At 33.6% G+C, this 23,720-nt stretch overlaps 1 long non-coding RNA gene across 3 annotated transcripts in view; it reads left to right on the top strand.

The window, feature by feature from the left end:
- LOC141504509 (uncharacterized) overlaps positions 1-22,726 on the top strand; it is a 28,241-nt gene extending 5,515 nt beyond the window's left edge. Inside the window, exons 2-5 of one of the 3 annotated variants that reach the window (XR_012473393.1) lie at positions 2,406-2,523; positions 10,670-10,745; positions 12,387-20,560; positions 21,500-22,726. This is a non-coding gene — a long non-coding RNA (uncharacterized LOC141504509). Of the gene's footprint in view, positions 1-2,405; positions 2,524-3,340; positions 3,393-10,669; positions 10,746-12,386 lie in introns of all 3 variants that reach the window. The other 2 variants (XR_012473392.1, XR_012473391.1) reach the window with 2 other exon arrangements.
- The last annotated feature ends 994 nt before the right edge of the window (positions 22,727-23,720 follow it).

Consider the following 23,720-nt stretch of genomic DNA (forward strand, 5'->3'; position numbering starts at 1 on the left):
TCTAACTTCAGATACTAAATACTTACTAGGATAAGTCATTTAACTTTTATTGCCTCACATCCAGGCTGTCTCCAGTTGTCCTGATTCATGTCTGTCCACTGGATCCAGAAAGCCCTGAAGGAGAAAGGGAGATTGATGACTTAGCACAGAAATCTCTCACTCAAATCTAATTCATGTGCTTGTCATAGCATCACCTCCCTGATTTCATGGTCATCTTCTAGAACTAAGGACAAATAACAATATGAAGGCATACTTTACCACCACAGAAATTCAAATAAAATTATTTTGAAATAACTTCAGTAAAGTATCAAAATAAATAAAATAAACCCAAAGAAATCACTGGCATTCTAAATATTAAAAACAAACTCCAATAGAAAGAAATAGGGGAAAAGTCATCCAAAAAGATGGTAAAATGCACATAAAATATCTGGGATCTAAACTATAAAAGCACAATTAGGATTTTTTTTTTTTTAGTTTTTGCAAGGCAAACGGGGTTAAGTGGCTTGCTCAGGGCCACACAGCTAGGTAATTATTAAGTGTCTGAGACTGGATTTGAACCCAGGTACTCCTGACTCCAAGGCCCGTGCTTTATCCACTACGCCACCTAGCCGCCCACCACAATTAGGATTTTTATGATTACTATTACAAAACTACTACCACCACATTCTTTACAGAAATAAAGGAAGACATAACTGGAGAGATTTTAAGAGTTGATGGATGGGTGGGCAGTACCAAAATAATAAAAATGATAGTACTCCTTAAACTAATTCTAGATTTAGTTCCATATCAATCAAAATATGAATTATTACTTTATAGAACTAGACAAAATAATAAACAAATTCATTTGGAAGAACAAAAGGATAATAGTGAAAAAAAGTGCTGTGCTGTGATATACTATACAACAGGCATCATCCATTTTTTAAAAAAATATTGGTTATTTAAAATAAATTCTTATTAAAATATAAAAACTATCAAATTATTTTTTTAAAAAATAGATCTAAAAGCAATTAAACATAGCAGCAGAGATATTTCTTAGAAATTCTCTAAATAACAAAAACTGGAAATCTGTCTGGCAAAAATTAGTCCCAGATAAGCTTCTCACTTCATATATTACAATGCTTTTCAAGTGGATCCAAGACTCAACAGGTCAAATCATTTAAAAAAATTTTGGAAGAAAAGTAAAATGATACCTTTCACAATAAAGACTGAAATGGGAGAATTCTTAATTAAATAAAAAATATAAAAAAGAAACAATTTGGATTATGTAAAATTTTGCATAATCCAATAAATTCAGTTAGATTAGAAGGAAGAATTAATAGGGAAAATCTTTGTAGCAAACTTCTCTGATATTCAAGATATATAGAAGCCTGATTCAACTATATTAAATAAAAGCCATTTCCTAACAGGAATGGTATATGAATAGGCATTTAAAAAAGAATAAAGGAAACATTATCAACATATATGGGAAAAAATGCTCCAAGTCAGTAGTAATAATAATAAAATGAAAACTAAAACAACTCTGAAATTCCACCAATAGCATAAAGACAATTCTGACGGACTATAACACTCTGTAGTAGATACAAAAGTAATTGAAACAATTCACTTCAGGGCTCTGTCCTTTACTACTTGTGAAACATTGTGTATATTATCTCACATGTTCAAACTTCAACTTTTTGGTGTGGAATTGAGAATTGGGACTAGATATCCTTTGAGATTCTTCCAGCTCTGTCATTGATATTTGGTGGCAAGAAACTCATGTCTAGCCAATGGTTCTGTATGTCTGTATATAGTTTATTCATTAAGAAACAGGGTTGGTAAAGTGAGAGAAGGGTTAAGTGGTAGGATATATTTAGAAGGTATACTTTTGTAAGGAAATTCAGGAACCAGAGGTTTAAAATTTGACAGTAAAATATTTGAATGATGGTCTTTGGAGGAGGAAGCAGAAGTGATTTACAGTGAAATGAGCACTGGCTTTACAGTCAGAAGCTCTGATTATTACTAGTTGTGTATATTTGGCCAAATTAGATCACTTCTCTGGACCTCAATTCCTCAGCTATGAAATAAAGTTTTTGGACTAGAGGGCCTGTATAAGTTCCCTTTTAAATCTAATTCTTTATTACACTGATACTTTAACCTACTAGAAAGAGGAAATAAATGAAGAGTTTGGGAAGCAGATCATAAGCTTGTCACAGAAGCATGATACAGTAGTGAAGAAGGATTTCCATTATCTGGACATTGACTGGGATTCTCTCAAAAAGCAGAAACCAAATAACTTTATGTCTTACTTTAGTTATAATTTCATACTTCAATATCCTTACTTTAGTTATAATTTTATCTTTCAATAATTTTATCCTTGCAAGAATCAACAAAGGAAATTCTAATCTAAATGTGTCTTTCATTTACAGAGAGAAAAATGGGTACTGAAGTGAAAATGATCATTTCCTCCTAGAATTTATGATACAGAAAGAAATCTTGGTATTGTCTAACACACAAATTAGATTTTGGGAAAGCAGATTTCAAAAGGTAAATGGAAAGATAGTATAATCCCAGGGGAAGTCAGAACAGGAGGGATGAGAGATGTTCAAAGGTTTTTATGGTGATTTTTGTGGATTTACTTTATATCCTGATAGTCTGCTAGAATTATTGTTTCATCTATATTTTTAGTTTAATCTTTAGAATTTTACAAGTATATCATCATACTGTTTGCAAAAAAGATAGTTTTATTGACCTATTCACTATTCTGATTCCTTCTATGTCTTTTCTTGAGGAAGGCTTCTAGCTTATCCCCTTTAGAAATATTTGCTCGTGGTATTAGATAAATGCTTTTATTTTTATCAATTCAGAGAAAAATCTAGTTATTCTTATACTTTCAAGTGGTTTTAATAGAAATGAGTGCTGTACTCTATCAAAAACTCTTTCTGCATCTATTGATATATGATATTTTTTATTATTGATTGTTGAGTCCCACTTCTGGACTCCCTCAATCTTCCCCAGGGGAACATTGGAGGGGCAGGAGACAAGGAAGACAAAGGAGACAAGTACTCCATCAAGATCTCCAAGTGCTCCATTTATTTACCAAAATACCAGTGCATAAATACCTTTCTAGTCTCTAATCCACTCCCACTCCCATGGCACTTAGTAAGATAAGACTCTGGTGCTCAAGGGTGCCAGGTGAAGATAATTTACAGTATTCCCACACCCTAACCATTGATATATTAATTTATAGTAATAGTTTTCTTTAAGTTAAATCATTTCTGAATTTATGGTATAAATCCTATTTGGTGGTAATTATAGTCTTTGTAATATATTGTTGTAATCTTTTTTTTGTTTGTTTTTTTAGATTTTTGCAAGGCAAATGGGGTTAAGTGGCTTGCCCAAGGCCAAACAGCTAGGTAATTATTAAGTGTCTGAGACTGGATTTGAATCCAGGTACTCCTAATTCCAAGGCCAGTGCTTTATCCACTACACCACCTTGCCACCCCTATATTGTTGTAATCTTTTAGCTAGTATTTTATTTAGAATTACTGCATCCTTATTGTAAAGCAAATAAAAATGTAAGTCAGATCCACTATGTCAAATGTATGTCCTTATCTAATGGAGGGGGAGCAGGGTGTTTCAAACAAATCCCAGCCTCATTGCTTTTTTGGTTCTTTATTCAGAGAAACCAAAGGATTGCTGAGGAGGTTTGGAGAGATTTTTACCTTTTATTATACAACCTTGGAGGTGGAAGGCTGCAGCCTCAAGTCCACACTTAAATCTGTCTGCATAGCCCAAGTTTATTTATCAGTTTCCCAAATTCCTAGTCTGCTTCTCCCCCTTGTCCTTACCTTACCACATGCTAGCTGTCCACATGGTCTGCCCACCTAACCTGGATAGTTATAGGGGTCTAGAACAAAGCCAACTATCATGCCAAACTAAGACTTACATAAAAATCATCAACTATAAACAAAGTATGTAATTGGTTATCTGTATTTCATACCCAAATAAGGTATATATTACCTAATTATATAAGCATAATCTCCTTTCTGGGCCTTATCCAGTCAAGCTGGGTCATTATGATTAAGGGAAATTCATATTCCAAATCTGGTAAAATGTTTTATCTTACACATATTCATTAATTGGTCTAGAATTTTCTTTCTGCTTTTACTCTTCTTGGGTTAAGTGTAAGTATCATTTTTGTTTCATTAAAAGGAGTTTAGTAGAATCCCTTCATTGCTAGTGTTCCAAATAATTTACTAACTATTGGAATTAGTTGATCTTTAAATGACAGAATTCACTTTTAAGTCCATCTAGTTCTGGATTTTTTTTTCCTTTGGAAGACCATTTATGACCCTTTAAATTCCTTTTTTTTAAAAAATACATCTATTTAGATATATTTCCTTTTGTATTAATATAGACAATTTATATTTTTGAAATTGTTGGTAAATAATTAGGCAAAATAACTATATAATTGCTTTAATTTCATCTTTGCTAGTGGTATGTTCACCCTTTTCATTTTTAATAAAAGTAATTTGATTATCTTCTTTTTTTAAAAAAATAAAATTAACTAATGGTTTTATTTTATTGTTCTTCATAAATCTAACAGTTTTATTTATTAATTCAATTTTTTTATACTCAATCATATTAATCTCATCTTTAATTTTTGAGATTTCCAATTTAGTGTTCAATTGAGAATTTTCAGTTTATTCTTTTTTCTAGTTTTTAATTGTGTAGCCCAATTTATTAGTCTATTCTTTATTTAATGGATGAAAGCAATTATATATATATATATTATATATATATTATTCTGATGAATGCTTTTGTCATATTCCATAGGTTTTAATATGTTATCTCATGGATTGTCCTTTTTAATGAAATTATTTCTATGATTTATTCTTTAACCCATTCATTCTTTAAGATTTAGTTGTTTCATCTCCAATTCATTTTTTTTAGGTTTTTTGCAAGGCAAATGGGGTTAAGTAACTTGCCCAAGGCCACACAGCTAGGTAATTATTAAGTGTCTGAGACTGGATTGGAACCTAGGTACTCCTGACTCCAAGGCTGGTGCTTTATCTACTACGCCACCCCGCTCCTACCAATTCATCTTTAATATGTTCCCATTAAATACTTTTAATTGCATTGTGATTTGAAAAGGATTTTAAAAATATTTCTACTCTTCTGCTTTCAACTATAAAATTTATGTCCTAGTATATGGTCAGTCTTAGAAAAAGTACAATGAAATGCTACAAAAAAGGTATATTCCTTTCTATTCCCATTCAGTTCTCTCCAGATTTTTATTATATCTAGTTATTCAAAATTCTATTCACCTCTTTGACTTCTTATTTATTCCTTGGTTAGATTTTTTTTAGTTCTGACAGAGGAATATTAACCCCCCCCCCCCATGATAGTGCTACTAGCTATCTCTACCTATAATTCATTTACTTTTTCTTTTAAAAATGAAGATGCTTTAGTATGTGGTACATATACATTAAGAATTGATATTGTGTCATTGTCCATGGTGCTTTTTATCAAAATGTGGCTACTCTATTCATCTCAGGTATTTTATTTTTTATTTTTTGAATTTTATTTATTTAAGGCAATGGGATTAAGTGACTTGCCCAGGGTCACACAGCTAGACAATTTTTAAGTGTCTGAAGTTGGATTTGAACTCAGGTTCTCATGACTCCAGGGCTGGTGCTCTATCCACTTTGCCACCTAGCTGCCCCCTCTAGCTGCCCCCTATTTATTTCTTTTAATTAAATCTATTTGACTCTTACTTTTAACTGAGATCATAAGCACTACCCCTGATGTTTTTGCATTAGCTAAAACAAAATAAATTTTCCCTGAACTCCCCTTTATGTTCTTCCAAAAACTCTTTTCAAGATTGTGACCATTTGCCATTACTTTTTGGGTAGGAGTGATTTTTTTTCAACTTCACTAGGTGCCTCTGAATATGAATCTCAATCTTTTTTATACCATAGTGCTATGATTGTTTCATTTTCCTTTGCTTATTCATTTTTACTTTAATTTAATTTTTAGCAGATTATTATAGTCAGGTTTTAATCTTGAGCTGTAGGTAATTGTTCCCCAGAACTCAAGTCCTTCTCACTGTTAATTTCTAAATTTTGTTTGGGGGTGGTCAGCATCTGGTACTACTCTCTTCTCCTAAGGCACAGTTATGACTCCCAGCCATATAGGTCCCCAAATGGTCTTGCTCCCTGTGCTCACCAGGTGTTCTGCTTGCTCCTCCTTGCTAGCAGCTGCAGCCTGGGATCACATCTGGTGAACACCACTAGGTTTGGCATCTGGAAATGGGGGGTGCTTCTTAACTTTCCCTCCCTCCACTTTCTGAACCCCACATTGTTCATTAGACGAAAGTTTGTCAGATGAAAATTCTTGAGGGTTGCCCCCTGGGTCTATTGTTTGATGATTCAGTGGCATCGAAACAAAAAAGGAATAGCAAATTGTACATAACAGATTTGCAGTTTCATATAAAAATCATCTTATTTTCTATACTACTATAGAATTATTGTTTTATTTCTTTAGTTCAAATTTTTAAAACAAGAATGAAACTTTGAAAATCCATGGGAAAACCAATGAGAGGAAACATGAGATTTGTCTGAAAAGACCAATGTTGATAACTTAGATTCAAAAAGGAAATGCACATAACATGGAATGTATAAGGCAGGGCACCAAATAATTAATTTAAGAGCATGGCATAATCCTATAAAAACTTGAGGGCTAAAAGCTCACAATAAGCAAAATTTGATGAGAGAAGTTAACATCAAGATCATTTTTGTAAAAAAAAACATATTGGAGGGGGAGAGAATGAAAATCAAGGAAGTACTAGAATAGTTATTTTGAATAGATAAGATGAAGTTAATTGTTAACAAAAAGAAGATTTTCTTTCCTCTCCTCCATTCTCTCTCTCTCTCTCTCTCTCTCTTTCTCTCTCTCTCTCTCTCTGTCTTTCTCTATCTCTGGGAGAATGACTTTTGTTCGGCAAATAATAGAACAAATATATCTAAGAGGCAGTACATACTCAAAATAAGTAATGTGGTAGTAAGAGAGACCATGTTACCCTTGATGAATTCAATAATTTGTCACAGATGAAATATAGCTTTTGGTAATGAAAGAGCTGATGGATTTGATTACTAAGCCACTTTTAATAATCTTTGAATGAGTTTAAAGGCCAAATTCCCACTCCCCCCCTCCCTGATTTTCAAAACTAGGAAAAGAACAAAGGCTGAAAGTTATAGATCAACAAGCTTTACTTCAATTCTGGAGAAGATTCTAGAGTGAATCATTAAAGAGCTAAATGACAAACAACTAGGAAAGGAAGAAATGTTTACAAAGTTGTAATATATCTATGTCAAGAACATATACTACACTTACTCATATTCTTTCTTTTTTACATCATTACTAAACCAGGAGATGAAATTAATGTTGTGAATATGGTTTAGCTGCAAGTTAGAGAAGCTTTTGATAAATTATCTCATTTTATACTTGTGTAGAAGATCAAGAATTAGACTATTAGTATAATTAGAATAGTAGTATAATGAGAGATTTAAAACTGGATTGATAAGAAAATCTCAAAGAGTAGTTGTTAAAGTCAAAGTCAGTGTAATAGGCTATTTTCAGTAGAGTATCTCAGGAATTTGTATTTGTTCCTGTGTTGTTTAACATTTTTTTTTTTATCAATTACCTGGAGAAAGGCAGAGATGACATGCTCATCAAAATTGATGACATAAATCTTGGAGAGATAACTGCGAGAGTGTAAGATAGAATTAACATCTAAAGGAATCTTACCAGCCTGGAGCAGCAGGATAAATTTAATATGATATTAAACTCAAAAGAGATTAATACAAGTTTTATACAGGTACAAAAATTCAACTTCACCAATGTAAGATGTGAGAGTCACTTTAAGATAGAGATTGTTCTGAAAAACAAAATTGGGAATTTTAATGGATTATGAAACATGAATTAGTAGTGCGAAATGGCAGTCGGAAAAAGAGAATATAATTTTGCACTGAATTAATACATATATTTTCTAGAAATAGAGAAATGATAGCTTTAATGTACTTCCTCTAGATTGTTATGACCAATCATAGTTTAAGCAGGACTTTAATAAACTGGAGAGTATCCAGAGGAAGATAACTGAGATGATGAAAGACCTTGAGTCTATGTCAGATGAACTTCATGTTAAGGATTTGGACATGATTAGCCTGGGAAAAATAAAGCTCAAGGTGGGGGCAGATAGCTATCTTTCAGCATTTGAAATGCTTTTTTTGTAGGAAAGGAATATTAGATTTGTCTCAGGGGATAGAACTAGAAGCAAAAGGTGGGAGGTTCAAAGAAGCAAATTTAGTTTTGATGTCAAGAAAAACTTCCTAAGGATTAGAGTTGCTTAAATGCAGACATTTTTGTAGGTGATGCCCCCTTGGAGGTCTTCAAGTAGGAGTTAGATGGCTACTTGTCAATTATTTAACAGTGATGACTCATGTATAGGCTGTACTATGTAGCCACTATTACAATACACACACTAATTCTCAAAATCTGTGTTTTTTTAATACTTCATATACATATGTGCATTTGTATTTGTTTATGTATATATACCTATATATTTATGGAAAAAGGTAAGGTGGGGGCGTCTAGGTGGCACAGTAAATAGATTACCAGCCCTGGAGTCAGGAGTACTTGAGTTCAAATCCAGCCTCAGACACTTACTAATTACCTAGCTGTGTCGCCTTGGGCAAGCCACTTAACCCCATTGCCTTGCAAAAATCTAAAAAAAAAAAGTCAGGTGAGATACTGAGAGTTAGAGAGAGAGAGAGAGAGAGAGAGAGAGAGAGAGAGAGGACATTGCTAAGGTTTGCAAAATACTTTTCACTCAAGAGTAACCAATTGAAATGGAATTGGAGGAAAAAGTACTTAGATTTCTGGAATTTCATGGCTTAACATAAAAGAATCATTGTCTTAACCAAGAACTTAATATAATTAGCAAGGCATGGTTTTAAAAAATTTATTTGCCTGGAATTTTACCAATTTAAAGAAGAATATTTTAGAATGAAAAGTAAGAGAGAGGAAGAAATCAAGAAATCTGTGTTCACCACCCCCTCCCCACTCATATCAGAGCAGCAATAATTCCTCATTTGTCCTAAATATATTCCAACCTTAAAGGGTAGGGAAATTAGATGAACTTCACTATTGGATCTGATAATCATTAGTAAGGAGGAGTAGGCGGATGAGGAATCATGAGAAGTAAAATGGGGATAATGACAGCACCTATTTTTTAGATTTTGCTGTGAGGATTAATTGAGATAAAATTTGTAAAAGTGATTAGTATAGTGCCTGTCACATAGTAGGCACTATATAAATGTTTATTCTCTTCCCTTCTCATGAATTTAAATTGTAGATATATCAACTCAGATGGCAAGGGATTGAGCTTTGTGTGTGTGTGTGTGTGTGTGTGTGTGTGTGTAGATGACAAATTCTACAGAGTGAAATTTTGAAATCCTAAGGTAAAAAATTATGATGAGGAAAAAAAAAGAGTTATCAAAAGAAACATATGGTTGTGTAAGAAACTCATCCATCAATTTAAATTTTAAAGATATATTGATGATGGAAGTATGAGCAGGTAAAAGTAGTGGAATCCAAAAGTGACAGAGTCCTTTAAGAATATGGGGGGGCAACTAGGTGATGCAATGGTTAGACCATTGATTATGGAATCAGGATAACCAATGTTCACATCAAGCTTCAGATACTTAACTAACTCTAGGTAAGTATGTAACTCTGGGCAAATCACTTAACCTCAATTGTCTACCAAAAAAAATAGCAAGAATATTTGTGGAAATACTAAGGCCAAGAATGAATTAAAATCAGTAAGCAAAGTTAAAAATGATAAGCAGGAAAAAAAAGTTTTAATAAGGTTCTATTGAGTAAAAGAGGAAGATTAAGGAAAGGTTAGAATCACTGCTCATGGTAGATGGGTCAATGATAAGAGTTGGAGAAGAAAAGTTATAACCGTTCAACTCTTATTTTACATAGAACACAGGTTCATTTGATGAATTCAAGTTACCAGGCCCATATCTGTTTCATTTTTGAAGTAACACTTAGACCCTTCTAGACACTCAGCTAAGAGTGGTGAGGGGGCCCCAAGAGGCAGGTGCTGAGACTTACCTAGTGACAGATCCACCCAGCTCAACACCAAGTTCCAACTATAAGCTTTTTAAACTCAGCAACCTAAACATACACTATTGTAACTGGAATTACAGGCATCAGACTTGTCCTCCAAAGAATTTAAAGTGTACTCATTCCAAATATAGGACCTCTAAAAATTCCTGTATTGTTATTTTTTTACTTTGAAAAATTAGAGTGTTCAAAGCAAATCTGAGTCACCTGGATACCCCAGTTAGGAATAATGATGGAAAAGGACCCTGATTCTATTTTGTTGTCTTTCAGAACTGGGGCCCTTATTAAGAGGGATGGCTGGGGGCATCTGTATTGTGCTACTAGAGGTGAAATTCTTGGATCAGTGCAAGATGAATCAGAGTAAAGTATTTGCCAAGAATGCTTCATTATTCAAGAATGAAAGTTGGAGGTTCAAAGATGATCAGATAATGTCATGGTTCCAACCATAAATGATGCTGACTAGTGATTCAACCTGTTCTTTCCCTGACCCATCTGGCAGCTTCTAGGAAATCAACATCTTTGGGTTCCAGGGGAGTACAGTTGCAAAGCTGAATAAAATAGAATGTCGAAAACAGGTAAAGAAAATTTTACCATATTGATAAAATGTCACCCAACATGAGTGAAACCATAATTCCATACTAAAAATACTAAAGGGGTGTTGCTACTAGTTGTGCTTTTACTGAATGTCACTAATCAAACCTCCAGGCCTGATATTACTACATGTAATTTCATGGTGCTTCCAAGATATGGGAAAGACCTACATCTAAAAGGTCAAAGTCTCCCACTAAATCTAGAACCCACACTAGAAGTCTTGTTTCCCATACCATCAGACCATTGGCTAAGATGGTTCTGGAAGAGGCAGTGAGAAGGGTGCCTTTGGCACAGCATTCTCTGATATATATATATATATATATATATATATATATATATATATATATATATATATATATATATACATATATACATACATATATATATGTATATACATATATTAATCAATATAGTATGCATATCATGTCATCATTCATTTGATGTCAGGGTCTTCTTTGATTACAAAAGGCAATCAATTATCTGTTACATTTTGGGATCCTGAAAGAAGTGGCAGGTATGATTGCTGAGCCAAGTCAATGATCTTTGAAAGATTATGGAGAAACACTTCAGATTTGGAGAAGGACAAATATTTTGATTTTCGTAAAAGAGAATGATGTAGAATATGTGAACAATAGTCCATTGAGTTTGACTTTGATGCTAAGTTCTTGTAACTTTTTATGAGAGCAATGGTTAGTGAAAATTTAGAAAAGAAAGTTGTAATTGTAGTATAAAATAGGTTTCATCATGAATAAGTAATCCTATATTCCCCTCATTTCCTTTTTTGACAACGTAACACATCAGGATCTGCTCTAGTATGAGCAGGACACTATTGACTTGTGACTTATGAAGAAGAACTTAATTTGTCATCACTTATGGTGAATCAACCATACCAACTTCTTCTCAACTGTAGTAAGCACCAACCCCTGGAAGTGTTTACAATACAGCTTTGTTTTTGAAAAGAAAATGCAAAAGTAATTTTTATAATATAAATTCTACTTTGTTGTGGACTACCTCTCCCATTCTACAATGAAGAGAACTAATAATTATTTTTTGTGTATTCTTATTTCTTATGTGTGGAAAAAAAACAACTTTCAGATTACACCATATTGTTTATACTTAGGCCATTTATAACAACAGATTAAATGTTAGAAAATATAGCTAAAATCCATCCAGAAAAATGAAACAACATATGTATTTTAGAATTTGGATGTTTAATTACTAGTTAGTATTATTTCACTGTTCACTTTCAAATCCTACATATATTTAAACTGTATTTATGACTCATACAATTACTTAGACAAAGACCAGTTATGTTACTAGAAGTTTAAATGGTATATTGAATAAATTCCTTTTCCTTAAAATAAATATTAGGATTTATTATTAAAAAATTCTGTTTTCCAGATTATAGCATGTACTTGAAAAGACAGCTTCTGGAACTTGTCCATCACTATGTATAGCTGTGAAGACAGTAAAAATGAAAAATGAGCTAGGTACATTGTTGCATAAAAACAAAAGAAATGGATGCATTGCATTTAGGAAATTAATTATAAAGTATCTTTAATAACCCAAAGTTTCCCATGAATGCAATGTTCATAATTTTAAAATAAAATCTTCTACTATTGCAGGAAATTCTGAAGAATTAAGAAGAAATATTTCACAGAAGACAATGGAAAGATATATGGTAAAAGTGAGCAGGTTGATACGTTTAACCAACGAGGAATTCTACATATGAGCAGAAGCACAAAATAGTTTTCAAGAGATAAAGATTACAAGTAGATAGCCAAAATGTTCCATTATCACCTAAAAATGTCAGGAGGAAGCAATAAAGTCTTCCAGCTCCTTATGTATCACCTGAAGCAGAACAACAGAAGAAAATGGACAAAAAATGCATAGGATGGGTAGGAATAGATAGTTTTTGATCTATGTGGTTGGAACTCCTATATCAATGAAAATCACAAATCCATTCAATGATTTGGCTATATATGTGCATGTCTCCTGATTAGAATGAACACTTCTAGGACAGAGATTATTTTGCTTTTGGCTTTATATTCCCAGCACATGGCATAGTGCTTGCCACTTATGATTTATAATTTGATAGGAAAAATAGCAGAATACAAAATAAATACACCAAAAAAATCAGCTTTTCTATATAGTACTAAAAAAAGCCAAGAAAAATAACAATAAAAGACATTTCATTCAAAAAATTACAAAGTTATATGAAATAAAATAAACTATATAAGAGCTAACTGACCAAGACATAATAGGAATTTATCCATAGTACTATAAAACATTTTTTATAGATATAAATGAAGATGAATAGAGAGAGTTTGTTATTTGGCTCAGTCAATATAATAAAAATACTACCTAAATTAATTTACAATCAAATTTCCAAAATGATACTCTACAGAAATAGAACAACAACAAAATTCATTTGAAGGAACAAAAGATGTAGAAGGAAATAAAAAGGAAAAAATATGACTTAAGGGAGTATTACCAGTCTCTAAGCAAGTAGTACAAAGTGATAATCAATAAAACTATTTCAGAATCAGATAAAAAAAAAACTACTTTCATTGACTTGCTCATCTTTTGCAGGATGAAACAAAAGTTTATTAATTGCTATTCTCTCATCACTAATATCATCCTTCCATTTTAGGCTTGTGATCTGTTTTCTCTTTCTATTTATTTTCTCTTTCTGATATAGTTTATTTCCATGAAATCATCACTTTTGTTTCTTCCTCTATTGATATTTGTTCAAAAATTGTATATCATGCTTCCTCCTTTGACTTCCAGGTTTTTCTCACATAAATTTATTTTCTTAATATTCAATGTTACTTGTCCTCCTCCAGCTTTTCTCCTTTTATCTGCCAAGAAAGTGATATAACAGCCAAAAAAAAAATTAAAACTACCATAGGCTCTGTTTTGGCATAGGTATCAGACTGAAGTGATAACTTCCTCTGACCCCAACAAAATATCCTGGGTCACACTGAAACCTTTTTAGGGTGAGAAGACATTGGCAGAAATACTCAGTATAACAATGAATTCATAGCTATTCATAAGAACTTGAGTGTTTGTTTTCATTTGATTTAATCTCAATTTTTATATAGATAAATGAGAGTTTCTTCCCTTGGATTGGCATCTAAGCACCCTTGAATAGTTTTGTTTAAAAAAACAACAACAAATCTCTGAACTATTAAAGAATTCAGACTGAAATTCTGGAAGAGAAGACCAGTTCCTGATAAGATACTTGTGGGAAATGTATTTGAGAATGACCACAGAAGAGAATGGATAGATTTTTTTTTTGTACCTTTGTTTGGATGTGAATGCAACCCCTGTTGTAAAGCCTTTAGTTTGGAACATTCTCCTTTTAGGTAGAGAAAAACACCCTGACTTAAGGGCAGAACTGAAGAGAGGGGAGAGCTTCTGTTCTCAGCTCTGAATGTTTAAAAAGTTCAAGAGACAATTTCTACCTAATTAATAATTCTAGAACATTACCAATAAAATGGATAATTGACAATTTAGAATGCCAAAGACCAATCATGACAATAGGCTCACAGTTTTTATATCCTTGGAAGAGCTACAAGATGCAGTCCTCAAGTCAGGAGGACCTGAATTCAAATTTGACCTCAGATACTTGACATTTAATGACCTTGGACAAGTCACTCAGTCCCCGTTGCCTCATATCCGGGACCATCTCCAATCATTCTGATTCATATCTGGCTGCTGTATCCAGATGTCTCCAGAGGAAAAAAGTGAAGCTAGTGACTAAAATCCATTTCACTTGCTGCTCATGACATCACCTCGGTGATGCCATGGTCTTCTTCAAGAATGAAGTACAACAATTATGTCATTTACTTCTAAATTGTCCAGCTTAGTGCAAACTAATCAAAGAATTTATCCTCACCAATACTAGTGTAGAGCACAATGGGCTTCAGATTCAATTCCTCATACAGTTGAATGGGTTCTGAACGCGATTGAAGAGAAAGTTAATTCAATATTATTATCAGCAAAGTCTTTCAGAAACTGAAAATCCTGTAAGCTTCTTGAAAAAATTCCTGACCCTAATTCAATGACTGATTATTAAATTGAGAGAGAAATAATCATTTTTTCTTACAGTCAATTTGCCCTTTTTGAGTCTCTTAAAACAAGAGTATCCCAGAACTCTACAAGCTAAAGTTTTCAACCTTAGCACACAATCGAATTCAGCTTCAATGGAAGAGACCAACCATACTACCTATTGCTGAAGGAAAAGACTATGGGAGCTAGCAGTCATTGTTCAATAAATTATAGATAAGCTCCCCAAGCATGAACTTTTCTCTTTCCCAGCCTTGAATCTGGAAGAAAACCATTATACCTCTAGACCATACTTGAAATTGGGGTCAGTTTATCAATTTTAATTGATATTTGTTGTTTTCACACAGAAGATAAACATCTCAGAATGAACACTTCCTGAAAGCTTAGTATTTATAATCTTGGTAGCTGACCAATTATTAAAAGAAAGAATGAATGTTTGCTTTAACTTTAATGAGTTAGTGGTAATGTTCAATATATTTCCCTTGAGATGGGGTTAGGGTTTTGTTTGTTTTTTTTTTCTATTTTGATCTTCTCTACATATCATCATGTTATATTGGGTGCTACCTTTTAGTAAATATACTGATAAACTGGAGTTGGTCCACAAGTTGGAGATTATGATGTTGAAATTCCTAGATGCCACACAAGGATTGGGAAAAGAGAAATTGGAGATATTTAGTGCAGTGAAGACAGAAAAAGGACATAATAGCTATCTCTATGTATTGAAAAGCTGTTGTGTGGAAAAGGAAGGGAATCTGTTCCTCTTGACTTTAGAAGGCAGAATTAGGAGTAGTGGGAAGAAGTGACAGATGACAGATTTTAGGTACAAAGAAATGAAAAACTTCCTAATCTTTAAAGTTATCTAAAAGTGAATTGTGCTGCTTCAGGAAGGAGTGGACTCTTCCTCAATAGAGGTCTTCAAATAAAGACCAGATTAACATTTACCAGGTGTGTTGTGGATAAATGGTATCAAAGGGTCCAGATGAAAATGCAATTGGAAAATATTTAAGAAAATACATATAAATATAACAGATAATATAACATTTTAGAACTGGTGATATGTGGTTTATAGGGATCCTTAAGTTTGGATTATTGGTCCCATTTCTATTTGAGTTCAACATTACTCTTATGTAGCAGATTCTTGTTTAGGTATTGGTCAAACTAGATTCTGACTTCTGAGATCCTTTTCAGCTTTGGCACTCTGTGTCTTCACTGATAAAGGGTACTTTATGAGTAGATTACAACAGTGATCCCTTGAAGTCAACTGGCAAAAATAACCCAAAATAGTTAACACAATGAATGAAACATCTCAGAAAAATCTTGCCTATGCTAGAAAAAGGAAGTCAATTAACTGGTCATTTTTATCACTTTCTACCATTCCATGTGTTGTGGTATTTCTAATCAGAAAAAAAAGGTGAACATCTGACAGAGATGGGGGAAAAAAAGAGTTTACATCAAAAACTTGTTGCAAAGTAGACCTGAGCCAACAGCCTGTTCTTTCAGATGCATAATGTGGAGGCATGCTCCTCATACTATTAGGAGAATGACCATTGTTCCTCTTTTGGTTGACCTAGATTGCAGAGACAGGAGATTAAATTCTGGATAAATTAATTCTAGGGCAAAATAACATTTAGAGCTTAACTTTGCTTAACTGTTATGGACAGCTTTGGAAGGTTTTTTTTGCAGAATAATATTTTTAAATGCATAAAATAAATACTTATAAAGGAAAGAAATTATACTATAATGTAATCTCAATATATTTTATATAGACATACACACATATATACACATATATATACATACACACATACATGTATACATACAAGTTGACTTCAGGTTATGAACATTTATTTAGAAGATCTATTTTCTACCAAGATATTCAAAGCCAGTTGAATTTATCAAATATATAAAAGAATAGGAACTAAATAGTTGGAATAGTTGCTAATGGTGGACCATATTAATATAATAAAATTCTGATTTTATCTAAATAAATTTACAAAGAGTGCAATAGCAATCAAACTACTAAGGGTTACTTTATAGAACTATACAAAATAATAATAAAATTTATTTGGAGGAAGAAAATAAACATCTCAAAAGAAATAATGGAAGAAGGTAGGAATAAAGGAAAACTACCATTTTCAGATCACTAACTATATTATAATGTCCTAATCATCAAAACTACTTGGTAATGCTTAAGGAATAGAAAGATTAGAAGAGCAGTGAGATTAAATAAGTAAAATCATAAAGATAACTGGCATAACCCCAGGCAGGTCTAAGTGAACATGAATATTGCAGAATTTAACTAGAAATCAAATTAATTAAGCAAAATTTTAGTTATTTTTATTTATTTGGTGATGCTGGAGTTCAGTTTATATTCAAGATGGTTCTTAATGATCCAAATTAGTATTTTATATTATGTAAAGTAGTCACGTTACAAAGCTTGGCAGGCATACTTGCCTTTAAAAGGAAACTGAAGAAATATCTGCCAATGTATAGAAATCTCCTTTCCCTAGACTACATGGTCTAGGAAAGTATTTAAGATAATAGTGTGAGAAAACATTGTTCAAATTCCAGCTTTCTGTTTTACAACTTGTGAGAATGGGAAAGTCCTTTCTCTTTCCTTAAATTCATGTATTAAAATGAATGGTTTAAACTAATGTTCCTTTCAGCTCTAAATACTATATATGTTTCTGTTTACATCCACAAAATGTTATCCTTCACTTCTGCCCTTTTAGCACCTCTGCTTCAAAAAATCAACTCAAATAGCATCTTTAGAAAATCTTTGCTGATTCTTCTTGTTACTAGTGCTCTCTCACCTCCTAATTATCTCTTATTCTCTCTCCCTTTCTCTTATTATCTTTCTCTAATTCTTTCTTTCATTCTTTCATTCCCTTTCTCCCATTCTCTTCTTTGTCTCTCATTTTCTCTTTCTCATTCTCATTTTGTCTTCCTCATTCTCTCGTTCTCATTTTCTCTCTTATTCTCTTATTCTATATTTCTCATTCTCTGTCACTCTCTTTCTCTGATTTTATATTTCTTATTCTCTCATTCTTATTTTTTCTTTCTCCATATACATGCATATACTTATCAAATAGAGTATAAGTTTCTTGAGGGCAGGGACTATTCTTAACAAGCCTGGAACATAATAAATTCATAACTAGCCTGGAACATAATATGCTTACCAGATATTTGGTGATAGGCTGATGGCTTTGCCACCCTAACTTTTGACCCATCTCTGGATTACCTAACTACTGCTGATAGGACACTGGTCAGGCAGTAGTGACTGGTTAAGTCCTTAACTCCTACTTCAACAGGATATTAATTTGTGAATACACTTTTTTGTTTTGTTCGGAGGTACCATCAGCATCTCTTTCTTGGGCAAGCACTATAGATAGGGCAATGAACTGGGTCTTAGAAGTGGGTAAAAGGAAGAATGATAGCGATAGCTGGATTCTGTTTGAGAATTTGCACAACACTTAAGCTACTGCCTGAAATAAAAAAAAAAACTCATCTTTTTTTAACATCATTTCCCAGGTGATACTGTATTGCTGTGAATCAAGGTACATTGTGATATACCTAGAAAAAAATTTTCAAGTGGCCTAGAGGACAATGGGAATAAATATGTGGGTATAAATGGAATATCATATATAAATAATGATGGCTTATGCAAAAGAAGTAGTAGGGAAAAGATATCAAGAAAATGCATGATTAGCCATGGAGGTGAGCAGGTTATAGAGCAAGAATGAGAGGTAGCAGGTACTAATGGCAACCCCTTCAGCATTCTGCATAGTTCATTATAGACCCTATAAGAAGAGTCCACAAAAGTGGATCACTCTAGGCTCCTGACATAGTCCTGTTGGTTCTATGACCCCTAAATGACAAAGAACCAATTGAGAATCTGTTGTGGCTGAGATTATCTATTACCTACCAGGGGACTCAAGGTCCTTCTTCAGAAGATAGATTTTTTTACTTGGGGGAGATTAAATAAGTGGGAAAAAACTGACGCAACTTGGTTGCTATTGACTTCCCTGCCTTGACTTCCATTGCCTAATTCTCACAGAGTGAAGGAATAAAGTAAATCTTGTGACCATAAAGTATAGGGGTTTTATCATCATTTCAAGATGTAATCCTCCCTAACTGGCTTTAAACAATCAAATAGAGGAGTCTGGATTTTAGGCCAGGTGATACATACCTTTCTTACTTCTGGTGGGAAAGTCAGGAGCTGGAGAAAACTGATTCCTGAGAAAGAAACATCAACAGAAAAGCCATTCTTTAGATAGATACATAGAAGCTAAATAGAGTAAATGCAAGATTTGTGCCTATCAAGGTTACTATAATATAACTATTAACCACCTCAGAGGCATTGTGAGTAGAGTACTGAGTGGTCTGGAGAGTGATTTGATCCAGTTTGTACATGATTAGTTATGGAGGTGGGCAGGTTATGGAGCAAGAATGAGAGGTAGCAGATACTAATGGCAGCCCCTTCAGCAATCTGCATAGTTCATTATAGACCTTATAAGAGGAGTCCAACAAAAAGTGGACCACTCCAGGCTCCTGACATAGTACTGTTGGTTCTATGACCCTAAATGACAAAGAACCAATTGGGAATCTGTTGTGGCTGAGATCACCTATTACCTATTACCTACCTAGAGAGAAGTGACATGAGAAGGACTGAAGGAGAACATATTTGGGAGGTGGGAAAATTATAAGAAAAATATTGTAGTAATATGGGGAGAAGATAACAAGAGCTTTCAATAGGGTGGTAGCCATGAGAATGGGAAGAAGTGTTAGATTTGAGAGAAGTTGTAGAGCTGGAGTCAAAAAGATGTGAAATATGGTACAGTATCAGTTTTTTAATAGTATTTTATTTTTTCACTACATATTGCTGAAAATTTTTGCAATTTATATTTTACAAGATTTTAGTTCCAATTTTTTCTCTCTCCCTTCCTTTCCTCTCTTCTTCTGAAAATAGTAGGTAGTTTGATATAGTTTTTACATGCGCTATCATTTATATTTCCATGTTAGTCTTAGCAGTAGAAAACAAAATGGAACAAAAGGAAAAAATAACCATGAGAAAGAATAAAGTAAGTGAAGAAAATATGCTTTGATCTTCATTCAGAGTCCATCTGTGCTATATCTAGATATGGATACCATTTTCCTTAGCAAGTTCTTTGTACTTGTCTTGAGAAGAGCTGGGTCATTTGAGGCTGATCATCACACAATCTCATGTATACAGTACCAGTTTTGGCAGGCATTTATGAAGGATATCGAAATTATGCTAGTTTATTAGAACACTCATTGAAATGAAATTCAGTGAAACTATGAAACAGGTACAATGAAACAGGCTCTGGGAGTCAGTTGACTTGAGTCCTGGTTCCAACTCTGCCACTGTCTATTTGACCTTGGGTAAATTCCATCTCTTCTCTGAGCTAAATATACCTTATCTACAAAAGGAACGAGTTGGATTCAGTCTTATTCAGCTCATTCTATGACTTATTTGTTTACTGTTTAGGTTCTGAGAGCATCACCATGGAAACCAAATCACTAAGTGTTGCCAGGGAGACAATTATCAATACTTAGCTCTGACATTACTGTCACATCTGAAGTGACTTCAGGAGGTTGGCCATATTCCAAGTGGTCTGAAAGATAATTTGTTAGCTTAAAAATTATTATTTGGGATTAAAAAGCTACTAAGTACCCTGTACTCTCTACTATTAAGAATCTGAACCAGGTAAGGGTTTGAAATAGGCTTGCCAAAAGGAGGGGTTCAATTTTGCCAAACTAATAAATATTTACTTTAAGCATAAACACCACGTCAGGAACTGTGGCTGATAACAAAAAATTTAAAGCCTGGTTCTTGCCAAAAAGTTGGATAAATATGATGTCATCATTACTACAGTTAACATTTATATAGGATCTTGAAGTTTGTAAAGTGCATAAAAAACCATCTCAATAACCTGTGAAGTATTTATTATAGATGTTATTATCTCTTTATTGGAAAGGTGGAGTCTCAGAGAGGTTTGGTGATTTGCCCAAGATCATACAACTAGGGTGAGAGGTATGATTTGAACCCAAGTCTCTCCATACTCCAAGTCTAGTAGTCTTTTCATAATACTATAATGCCTCTCTCATGTGTATATGACAAAGTTCCATGAGATTTGACTGGTAATTATGTCTTTGACACTAGCTACTCAATAATGGGGACAAATTGGTTAACCTGAAATTTGTATTCCTATCTCTGTAATGGGCAAATATAATAATACTTACAGTAATTGCTTCAAAGTGAGGTCAGTGATTAAAATATTATGTAAACTTTCAAAACACTATGTAAACATGAACTATTAGCATTATCTGATACTTTATAACAGTACAATATGGAAGTAACTTCTCATGTTTATGCAAAACACTGTGAGTTTACAAAACCAGTCATAGTTTACGTTTACAAAAGTGTCGATTGCAACTCATCTAACCTTTTTTTCTGCATAACTATGTTCACATAAATTTTGTACAAACTAGAATTTTCTTGATCTATTACCACTGTGTAGATACCAGTATGGCATTCAGGCTCTTTGTTAATCTGTTCATTTCCAACTCTGCTGTTTAGCCTTGGTAAAACAATGATAGCAAAACTGTGTGAGTACTTTTCTATTTATTCCATCTTTTCCCTCAGGTATAAAAATCCATCCGCTGAAGAAGAATTTTGGGCCATTCAGTGGGTTGCAGTGAATCTCTGCCACAATACATTCCCAATTGGGTTTTTTGTTTTTGATTTTGGTCACTGGGACCTTTAGTTTTCTCAGCAGTTGGGAGTTGGGTGTCTGGGTTGATCCACTGCTGTTTGGGCTCCCATTGTAGAGGCTGAAGTGAATTGTAATCATTGCTGATGGGGCTATTTATGTCTGCAATAAATCTTGATTTATTCTGTAACTCTCTAAGTCTCTCATATATTCACCATGTGGATTTATTAATTTAAACCCAAGTACTGATTAACTTGTCTACCAGGCTAATTTACCCTTCTGGTCATACTCCTTTGACTTACATTCAAGGATCTCTGAGACTTGATGCTGTTCTGTTTTTCTGGATTTTTTTCAAATACCCTTTTCCCTCCTATTTCTGTATCTCAGAATACAGCAGTACCCTGGCTGTTCAAATTGAGCACTCCATTTTGAAAACAACTCAAATATCACTTACTACATGAAGCTTTTCATGATCTCCAGTGCCATTAATACTCACATAGTATGCTGCATCTCTCAACAATTTATCATGTAAATTTATATCACATATTAAGAACTTATTTATAGAATATTGCCATCTATAGATATAAATACATATGATAAGGGAATTTTGATGCAAGAAAGTATTGGGATCAATCTCCTCAGTGTCGGGGATAATAAAACTATGAATTTGTTTTAAGCCTGACAAGAGGCCTTTGGACATAGAAATATAGTTATGAGAGAATCCCTCCCTTGTCCTTTGATTTTGCTTGACTGGAATCAGGCATGAGAAGAGACCTCCCTATCTCCAGAGCCTCATGGATAGCCCTTTCTCCTGGGAATAGTTCCCTCCCTCTTGTTTGTGTAGAGTTCCTAGGTCATATTTGCACATTTTGATTCATTCCTTTCTCCTGGGAATTTAGCAGATTAAATACCCTAACACCTAGACATGTGGAATGTGGGGGGAGGGGTAGTCTGAATTCACTATTTAAACTCACTCTTCTCTTCCTAAAGCAGGCAATTAGTGTGACCTGTATTAATTGTCTTCAGCAATTAGTGTGACCTGTATTAATTGTCTTCTGCTGTTCCTGAACAAATTCATAAAAAACTTGGTTTAAAAGGGATTCTTTGTTCTTGTCTGTGTTTGCTCTCAAACCTAACCCCTCAAAATCTAACCCTGACTAAGGGGCTTTTAGTCTTATTTGGGGGGGTCCCCTCTCATAAACAGCTAGATCAGGAGATTGTGAAATCTATAGTATCCTCTATTTAGCAAGTTGGGGGAGGGGGCAACTCCTGTTTCTAATCCTCCTCATTTAGGCAGGTTTAAAACTAGTTCCACTTTTTCTCCAGCCCAGTTCTTTTTTTTTTTTTTTTTTTTTTTTTTTGCAAGGCAATGGGGTTGAATGGCTTGCCCAAGGCCACATGGCTAGGTAATTATCAAGTGTCTGAGGCCAGATTTGAGTTTAAGGTACTCCTGACTCCATCCAGCCCAGTTCTTGATCATGAAGTCCAAGCTGCTCTGCAGGATGATCAGGTGAGAAGAGAGGATGTGGGAAAAGTAAGATTGATGGGGCTAAAAGTTTAGAAATCAGGCCCCCACACCAAAGAGATATCTGTCAGAAAAACTAATATTGAAGAAAGAAAAGGGAAACAAATAAAGGAGGCATGATCTAAGATGATAAATTTCCTAAGGGGGTGGGGAGGAAAGCAGACTGATCAAAATAAGAGAAATTCATTAGAAAAACAGTATAATTATTTGTGTCTATGTCTTGTTCTGTTAGGCTATTTAAAATTCATCAGGACAGGAATTCTGTTTTATGTATACTTTGTATCTTTCCCAAATTCCTAGCACAGTGTCCTGAAAAGAGTAGGATTTTAATCCATGCTCACTAAATAAGGGCAATGGAGGAATTAAGTTCTAAATAGTTATGAACTGAGTCACTTTCAAATTGTTTCTCTACCTATATTGAGTCTCTGGTTAGCGTTTCTGACTCTGGGCCTAACATAGTTTTTCCAATTTTCTAATGGAAAGAGTGGGGACTATTGAAAAGGAAATTATAAATGGCATTAACATCCTGATCCTTTATAAGTAATATGAATTCCCCATAATAAAGATTTGTATTTCTTTTTGTTGTTCAAATAATTATAGCATCTAATAGTTCAAATTATACCAGAAAC

Source organism: Macrotis lagotis, chromosome 1, assembly GCF_037893015.1.
Source record: "Macrotis lagotis isolate mMagLag1 chromosome 1, bilby.v1.9.chrom.fasta, whole genome shotgun sequence".
Lineage (NCBI taxonomy): Eukaryota > Metazoa > Chordata > Mammalia > Peramelemorphia > Peramelidae > Macrotis > Macrotis lagotis.